Genomic DNA, 10,437 nt, shown 5'->3' on the forward strand with positions numbered 1-10,437 from the left:
TGTTTTCTCACAGCAACTCTGAGATTTATTTGCAGATCTCACACTTGTCAACTTGTGTGTCTCTCCTGTGGACTCTGGTCTGATCTGTAACACAGACCTGGAGTCTGGTCTGATCTGTAACACAGACCTGGACTCTGGTCTGATCTGTAACACAGACCTGGACTCTGGTCCGATCTACAACATCGACGTGGACTGGTCTGACCTACAACACAGACGTGGACTGGTCTGACCTACAACACAGACCTGGACTGGTCTGACCTACAACACAGACCTGGACTGGTCTGACCTGCAACACAGACCTGGACTGGTCTGACCTACAACACAGACCTGGACTCTGGTCTGATCTGTAACACAGACCTGGACTGTGGTCTGATCTGTAACACAGACCTGGACTGGTCTGACCTACAACACAGACCTGGACTTCGGTCTGACCTACAACACAGGCCTGGACTGGTCTGACCTACAACACAGACCTGGACTTTGGTCTGACCTACAACACAGACCTGGACTCTGGTCTGATCTGTAACACAGACCTGAACTCTGGTCTGATCTGTAACACAGACCTGAACTGGTCTGATCTGTCACACAGACCTGGACTGGTCTGATCTGTAACAAAAACCTGGACTGGTCTGACCTGTAACACAGACCTGGACTGGTCTGATCTACAACACAGACCTGGACTGGTCTGACCTACAACACAGACGTGGACTGGTCCGACCTACAACACAGACGTGGACTGGTCTGACTTACAACACAGACGTGGACTGGTCTGATCTGTAACACAGACATGGACTGGTCTGACCTACAACACAGACGTGGACTGGTCCGACCTACAACACAGATGTGGACTGGTCTGACTTACAACACAGACCTGGACTGGTCTGACCAACAACACAGACGTGGACTGGTCTGACCTACAACACAGACCTGGACTCTGGTCTGACCTACAACACAGGCCTGGACTGGTCTGACCTACAACACAGACCTGGACTTTGGTCTGACCTACAACACAGACCTGGACTTTGGTCTGACCTACAACACAGACCTGGACTCTGGTCTGATCTGTAACACAGACCTGGACTCTGGTCTGATCTGCATCACAGACCTGAACTGGTCTGATCTGTAACACAAACCTGGACTGGTCTGACCTACAACATCAACCTGGACTGGTCTGACCTACAACACAGACATGGACTGGTCTGAACTACAACACAGACGTGGACTGGTCTGACCTACAACACCAACGTGGACTGGTCTGACCTACAACACCAATGTGGACTCGTCTGACCTACAACATCGACGTGGACTGCTCTGACCTACAAGACCGACGTGGACTGGTCCGACCTAAAACACCGACGTGGACTGATCTGACCTACAAGACCGACGTGGACTGGTCTGACCTACAACACCGACGTGGACTGGTCTGACCTACAAGAGCGACGTGGACTGGTCTGACCTACAAGACCGACGTGGACTGGTCTGACCTACAACAGCAACGTGGACTGGTCTGACCTACAACAGCGACGTGGACTGGTCTGACCTACAACACAGACGTGGACTGGTCTGACCTACAACACCGACGTGGACCGGTCTGGTCTGACCTACAAGACCGACGTGGACTGAGTTCCACAGTGATCACCCCCTGACTTGTCTTGTCACTGTAGACGTTGACGAGTCCAAAGAAGTCTAAATCTCTTCTTTCTGAAACACACTTCTGCTAAAGAACCTGGAACACACACGCCGACTTCTCAAGCAGGTCTTGGTTTGCGTCTCATTAAAACTGTTGACAGCCGTCTTCACCCGACTGTGTCCGAGTCAGCTGTGCTGCGAGTCTGGGAGAAAATGACAAACGTGTGTTTCACTTGATGTCTTCTTTCTAACGGGCGATAGAAGAAGGTTTATCTGCAGATCACAAGTGAGGCGCTGACAGCTGCAGAAGATGTCCTCCACAAACAGTCCCTGGTGGGTCTTTACAAAATGAGCTCTGCAGCGTTTTTAGTCCTTTTTGCCAACAGTCTAATCCTGGAGCTGCTAAATGGAGAAGTGGTTTCATACTTCTAATTGTTGAGGTCACCTCCAGCATTGCAGGCCTCAGAGTTGAGGTGTTTTGGAGGCACACACCCAGTTTAATAAATGCAATCTATACACACGCCATAATAATACTGTATGTTGAAGCACAGTACGTCTGACTATGGTAGTCGTAATGCTCCCACAATAATAATAATACTGTATGTTGAAGCACAGTACGTCTGACTATGGTAGTCGTAATGATCCCACGATCCATCAAGCGGTGCGACTTCATAGCTTACCAAAGTCGTACTTAAACATTTTGACTAATTTTTGTGTATTGTTCTATATTATCGGTACAATTTCAGAAAAACTTGTTTTTAAACAACAATTTTATAGACATTTCAGTCTGGTTTTAGGCTCTTTTTAGGGCTTTTCAAGGTCGTGAACGATCTCAGGTGCAGTGTTGACCCTCAGAAACTGTCAGTCTTGGTTCTACTGGGTCTTAGAGGATAAAGAAATAGGAGGAGCTTAGTGACTACAATGGCAGATGCGTGCACATTTTCAGGACTTATGCAGATCCCAAATACACATCAGCAGGTACCAGAAGGTAAAAAAAAAGTTGGTTTTGCATAATATTGTGAAACAAAACACCAGATAATGTCTCCTAATAGGTCCTTATACACACACCATAATAATACTGTATGTTGAAGCACAGTACGTCTGACTATGGTAGTCGTAATGCTCCCACAATCCATCAAGCGGTGCGACTTCATAGCTTACCAAAGTCCTACTAAAACATTTTAACGGATTTTTGAGTGCTGTGTGTAATGTTCTATATTCTCAGTACAATTTTAGAATAACTTGTTTTTAAACAACTATTTTAGAGACCTTTCAGTCTGGTTTTAGGATCTTTTAGGGCTTTTCAAGGTTGTGGAGGATCTCAGGTGCAGTGTTGACTCTCAAAAACTGTCAGTCCTGGTTTTACTGGGTCTTAGAGGATAGAGAACAAGGAGGAGCTTAGTGACTACAATGGCAGATGCGTACACATTTTCTGGACTTATGCAGATCCCAAATACACATCAGCAGGTACCAGAAGGTAAAAAAAAGTTGGTTTTGCATAATATTGTGAAACAAAACACCAGATAATGTCTCCTAATAGGTCCTTATACACACACCATAATAATACTGTATGTTGAAGCACAGTACGTCTGACTATGGTAGTCGTAATGCTCCCACAATTCATCAAGCAGTGCGACTTCATAGCTTACCAAAGTCCTACTAAAACATTTAGACAGATTTTTGAATGCTGTGTGTAATGTTCTATATTCTCAGTACAATTTTAGAATAACTTGTTTTTAAACAACTATTTTAGAGACCTTTCAGTCTGGTTTTAGGGTCTTTTAGGGCTTTTCAAGGTCGTGAAGGATCTCAGGTGGAGTGTTGACTCTCAAAAACTGTCAGTCCTGGTTTTACTGGGTCTTAGAGGATAAAGAAATAGGAGGAGCTTAGTGACTACAATGGCAGATGCGTGCACATTTTCAGGACTTATGCAGATCCCAAATACACATCAGCAGGTACCAGAAGGTAAAAAAAGTTGGTTTTGCATAATATTGTGAAACAAAACACCAGATAATGTCTCCTAATAGGTCCTTATACACACACCATAATAATACTGTATGTTGAAGCACAGTACGTCTGACTATGGTAGTCGTAATGCTCCCACAATCCATCAAGCAGTGCGACTTCATAGCTTACCTAAGTCCTACTAAAACATTTTGACAGATTTTTGAGTGCCGTGTGTAATGTTCTATATTCTCAGTACAATTTTAGAATAACTTGTTTTTAAACAACTATTTTAGAGACCTTTCAGTCTGGTTTTAGGGTCTTGTAGGGCTTTTCAAGGTCGTGAAGGATCTCAGGTGCAGTGCTGACCCTCAAAAACTGTCAGTCCTGGTTCTACTGAGGATAGAGAACAAGGAGGAGCTTAGTGACTACAATGGCAGATGCGTGCACATTTTCAGGACTTATGCAGATCCCAAATACACATCAGCAGGTACCAGAAGGTAAAAAAAAGTTGGTTTTGCATAATATTGTGAAACAAAACACCAGATAATGTCTCCTAATAGGTCCTTATACACACACACCATAATAATACTGTATGTTGAAGCACAGTACGTCTGACTATGGTAGTCGTAATGCTCCCACAATCCATCAAGCAGTGCGACTTCATAGCTTACCAAAGTCCTACTAAAACATTTTGACAGATTTTTGAGTGTCGTGTGTAATGTTCTATATTCTCAGTACAATTTTAGAATAACTTGTTTTTAAACAACTATTTTAGAGACCTTTCAGTTTGGTTTTAGGGTCTTTTAGGGCTTTTCAAGGTCGTGAAGGATCTCAGGTGGAGTGTTGACTCTCAAAAACTGTCAGTCCTGGTTCTACTGGGTCTTAGAGGATAGAGAACAAGGAGGAGCTTAGTGACTACAATGGCAGATGCGTACACATTTTCAGGACTTATGCAGATCCCAAATACACATCAGCAGGTACCAGAAGGTAAAAAAAAGTTGGTTTTGCATAATATTGTGAAACAAAACACCAGATAATGTCTCCTAATAGGTCCTTATACACACACCATAATAATACTGTATGTTGAAGCACAGTACGTCTGACTATGGTAGTCGTAATGCTCCCACAATCCATCAAGCAGTGCGACTTCATAGCTTACCAAAGTCCTACTAAAACATTTTGACAGATTTTTGAGTGCTGTGTGTAATGTTTTTATATTCTCAGTACAATTTTAGAATAACTTGTTTTCAAACAACTATTTTAGAGACCTTTCAGTCTGGTTTTAGGGTCTTGTAGGGCTTTTCAAGGTCGTGAAGGATCTCAGGTGCAGTGCTGACCCTCAAAAACTGTCAGTCCTGGTTCTACTGAGGATAGAGAACAAGGAGGAGCTTAGTGACTACAATGGCAGATGCGTGCACATTTTCAGGACTTATGCAGATCCCAAATACACATCAGCAGGTACCAGAAGGTAAAAAAAAGTTGGTTTTGCATAATATTGTGAAACAAAACACCAGATAATGTCTCCTAATAGGTCCTTATACACACACACCATAATAATACAGTATGTTGAAGCACAGTACGTCTGACTATGGTAGTCGTAATGCGAGTTGGTAGCTTACCAAAGTCCTACTTAAATATTTTGACACATTTGCAGAGTGTCATCATAAAAAGTTTAATAAAAATAATCTACGTCACAAATACTATTATTTTTTTCCAGGACATGAACATCCCAATCATCGACTATCTATATCAGATTAATCGCACTTTTCAATTTGGATTAATCATGATTTTTTATTTTTTTATTTTATCGGTAGGATACCTTTATCGATATTCCTTAACCGTACCGCTATTTATCGTTACTCTTATCCGTACTATATGTATTTTGTGGAAATAAAAATGTGAAAAAAATGCATTTTAAGTAGCATTTTGTATTATTAGCCCAAGAGGTTGTGCACCAGCAACATCATGTGACATCTCACAGCAGGGAAGTATTTTATCGAACGCTTCGACCACACACACACACACACACACACACACACACACACACACACACACACACACACACACACACACACACACACACACACACACACACACACACACAGGCACGTTGGCTTCATTAAGGTGCACGCCTGCTCTGACATGCAAAACTTTTAACGAGCCCATCACAGGTGCGAGCCCAACATTAATGGGAATGTTCAAACACAGGTGAGTGTGAGAGAAGGAAGTCATGTGTGTCGTCATGACGATGTGTGTAAAGTGTCTACACAGCTGCAATTCATCACTCTGTGTTTGCATAATGACTTAGCCTTAATGCTAATTCATGCATCCTCGCATGCTAATTCTGCACATGTTATGTTTGCCACACCACGGACTTACCTCTATATGTATATAAATATGTATGTTACCATATTTTCCAGATTACCCACTAAATTTCACAAGAAAAAAACATTCTCTTTCCATATATTAGCTGCACCGGACTATAAGTCACAGTTACATACGTTGTGAAATGAGTTTGCACAGAAACGCTTTGTAGTCTGGAAAATACGGTAATTTTCCACCAAATGGTGGGGAAACATGTTATTTTGCAGACTAACAGATACTACATTGCTTCACTTGGAAACAATTAAGGTATGTAACTAAACATTTACAGAATATTTCTGTGTAAATAACTAATTTCTCAACGTATATATCTGTGGCTAATATATGGAAACAATATTTTAAATTTAAAAACAATTAGTGGGTGTGGCTTATATAAACATGCGCTTTGTAGTCTGGAAAATACGGTAATCTTCCACCAAATGGGGAAAAAACAAGTTATTTTGTAGACTAACAGATACTACATTGCTTCATTTGGAAACAATTAAGATATGTTAATGAACATTTGCAGAGTATTTCTGTTTAAATAACTCATTTCACAACATATATATCTGCGACTAATATATAGAAACAAGGTTTTTCTTGTAAAATTTAGTGGGTGCAGCTTGTATACCGTTGCGCTTTGGAAAATACTGTAATCTTCCACCAAATGGGGGGAAAACATGTTATTTTGTAGGCTAACAGACACTACATTGCTTCATTTGGAAACATTTAAGGCATGTAAATAAACATTTACAGAATATTTCTGTGTAAATAACTCATTTCACAACGTATATATCTGTGGCTAGTATATGGAAACAATATGTTATTTTCAAAAAAAAAATTAGTGGGTGTGGCTTATGTAACCGTGCGCTCTATAGTCTGGAAAATACGGTAATCTTCCACCAAATGGGGGAAAAACATGTTATTTTGTAGACTAACAGATAATACATTGCTTCATTTGGAAACAATTAAGGTATGTAAATAAACATTTACAGAATATTTATGCGCAAATAACTTATTTCACAACGTATATATATCTGTGGCTAATATATGGAAACAATATCTTATTTTGTAGAAATTTAGCTGGTGTGGCTTATATACCGGTGCGCTTTGTAGTCTGGAAAATACGGCAATCTTCCACCAAATGGGGGGGAAACATGTTATTTTTTAGACTAACAGATACTACATTGCTTCATTTGGAAACAATTATGGTATGTAAATAAACATTTACAGAATATTTCTGAGCAAATAACACATTTCACAACGTATATATCTGCGGCTTAAAGTCCGCTGCGGCTAATATATGGAAACAATGTTTTTCCTGTAAAATTTAGTGGGTGCGGCCTATTTACCGGTGTGCTTTGTAGTCTGGAAAATACGTTCATCTTCCACCAAATAGGGGGGTAAAACATGTTATTTTGTAGGCTAACAGATACTACATTGCTTCATTTGGAAACAATTAAGGTATGTAAATAAACATTTACAGAATATTTCTGTGTAAATAACTCATTTCACAACGTATATACCTATGGCTAATATATAGAGACAATATTTTATTTTCTAAAAATTGAGTGGGTGTGTCTTATATACCGATGCCCTTTGTAGTCTAGAAAATATGGTAATATTCCACCAAATGTAGTCTGGAAAATACGGTAATCTTCCACCAAATGGAGGGGGAAAACATGTTATTTTGTAGACTAACAGATACTACATTGCTTCATTAGGAAACAATTAAGGTATGTAAATAAACCTTCACAGAGTCTTTCTGGGTAAATAACTCATTTCACAATGTATATATCTGTGGCTAATATATAGAAACAATATTTTGTTTTCTAAAAATTTAGTGGGTGTGACTTATATACCAGTGCCCTTTGTAGTTTGGAAAATACGGTAAAATTCCACCAAATGGGGGAAAGAAAAAAAAAAAAAAACATGTTATTTTGTAGACTAACAGATACTACATTGCTTCATTTGGAAACAATTAAGGTATGTAAATAAATATTTAAAGTAATCCTGTGTAAATAACTCATTTCACAACGTATATATCTGTGACTTATAGTCCGGTGCGGCTAATATATGGAAAAAATGTTTTTCTTGTAAAATTTAGTGGGTGTGGCTTATATACCGGTGCGCTTTGTAGTCTGGAAAATATGGTAATCTTCCACCAAATAGGGGGGGAAACATGTTATTTTGTAGACTAACAGATACTACATTGCTTTATTTGGAAACAATTAAGGTATGTAAATAAATCTTCACAGAGTTTTTCTGTTTAAATAACTCATTTCACAACATATATATCTGCGACTAATATATGGAAACAAGGTTTTTCTTGTCAAATTTAGTGGGTGCGGCTAGTATACCGTTGCGCTTTGTAATCTGGAAAATACTGTAATCTTCCACCAAATGGGGGGGAGGACATGTTATTTTGTAGGCTAACAGATACTACATTGCTTCATTTGGAAACAATTAAGGTATGTAAATAAACATTTACAGAATATTTCTGTGTAAATAACTCATTTCACAACGTATATATCTATGGCTAATATATAGAGACAATATTTTATTTTCTAAAAATTGAGTGGGTGTGTCTTATATACCGATGCCCTTTGTAGTCTAGAAAATATGGTAATATTCCACCAAATGGAGGGGAAAAATGTGTTATTTTGTGGACTAACAGATACTACATTGCTTCATTTGGAAATAATTAAGGTATGTAAATAAACATTTACAGAGTCTTTCTGTGTAAATAACTCATTTCACAACGTATATATCTGCGACTAATATATGGAAACAATGTTTTTCTAGTCAATTTTAGTGGGTGCGGCTTGTATACTGGTGGGCTTTGTAGTCTGGAAAATACGGTAATCTTTCACCAGATGGGGGGGGAAACATGTTATTTTATAGACTAACAGATACTACGTTGCTTCATTTGGAAACAATTAAGATATGTTAATAAACATTTACAGAGTTTTTCTGTTTAAATAACTCATTTCACAACGTATATATATGTGACTTATAGTCCAGTGCGACTAATATATGGAGACAATGTTTTTCTTGTCAAATGTAGCGGGTGTGGCGTATATGCCGGTGCACTTTGTAGTCTGGAAAAGGAGTATTGAAATGACATATATGTATTTGCTTGTTCGGAAGATTTGCGTGATACTCTTTTTGCATACTTGACATAGCGGATCATTAAAAGTGTGTCGAGTGGATCCAAAGTGTGGTTTAATGTTCCTGGCTGTCTCGGAACTGATTAAAATGTGACTTGATGATAAATATCCAGAATGGCAAATGAACACAATGAATGATGGCAGTTCTGCCCTTCAACTTTATCGTGTCATCTGTCATTCATCCTCCGCTGTCGTCCACATGGAGAAGCCGCCGGAGACTCCGCACGAGACCTTGTTGTTGCCCGCCTCCATCCATCACCTCCCACTCCCACTCACGCTCAAGTGGCCGACCTTCACCTCGCTTTAACCCCACCGGCCGTCAGCATAATCACTTTATTTAGCAGAGAAACATTTTTAAGGCGTGTTTCAGAATAAAATGATGAAGGGCAGGCTTGACACTCCAGCGTACTGACGCCAAACACTCGGGAAAGTGGGTCAAAGGAAGAAAACTTGAGTTGCCCGGACCTGGTTTGACTTATGAGAGCGTTTTCAGCTCCTGTTTTGGCTCCCTACCCTCATGACGAATCGGAGCGGGGCTGAGACTAATATTCAGAGCGGAGTCGGCGCGCTAACTACATGAGCAGGGGCGGCCGTGCTGGAATTCCCCTCAGGGTCAAGAGCGTTAACACACATACCTGATGATGGAGACATGTTTTTATGTATGAGAGCTGCTGCTGTTCTTAATATCCCCGTGAAATGAGAGAGCAGAAAGAGAAGGGTATGATCCACAAGTCTAGGACCACATGAACAGCAAAACCTATAAAACACCACTCGGTGACAGAAATGATTTAATTCATGCTTATATTCCTTCTCTTCCTGAGACTTCCACGTGTTAAATTGTTACTCGCAGCCTTTGTAAAGCTCCATGAAATGACTCAGGATGGGTATAGTTTACATTTATCCCGGTACTAGTACCGGATCAGTATTTCTGAAAGGGTGTTCCAGTGTTCTGTTAACGTCTGCTACCCAACACTACTGAGCATGCACGCTCACAAACGCAAAGATTTCAAATACAGTATTCTCCGGACTATAAAGCGCACCGGTATACAGGCCACACCCACAAAATCTTACAAGAAAAACATAGTATTTTTCCATACACGCATACATGCACTGGACTATAAGCTGCAGATATATATGTTGTGAAATTAGTTACTTACGCAGACATATTGGGTAAATGTTTATTTACATACCTTAATTGTTTTCAAATGAAGCAATGTAGTATCTATCAGTCTACAAAATAACATGTTTCCCCCACCCATTTGGTGGATGATTACCTTATTATCCAGACTACAAAGTGCGATGGTATACAAGCCGCACCCACTAAATTTTA

The sequence above is a fragment of the Nerophis lumbriciformis genome, linkage group LG37, assembly GCF_033978685.3.
Source record: "Nerophis lumbriciformis linkage group LG37, RoL_Nlum_v2.1, whole genome shotgun sequence".
Taxonomy (NCBI): Eukaryota; Metazoa; Chordata; class Actinopteri; order Syngnathiformes; family Syngnathidae; genus Nerophis; species Nerophis lumbriciformis.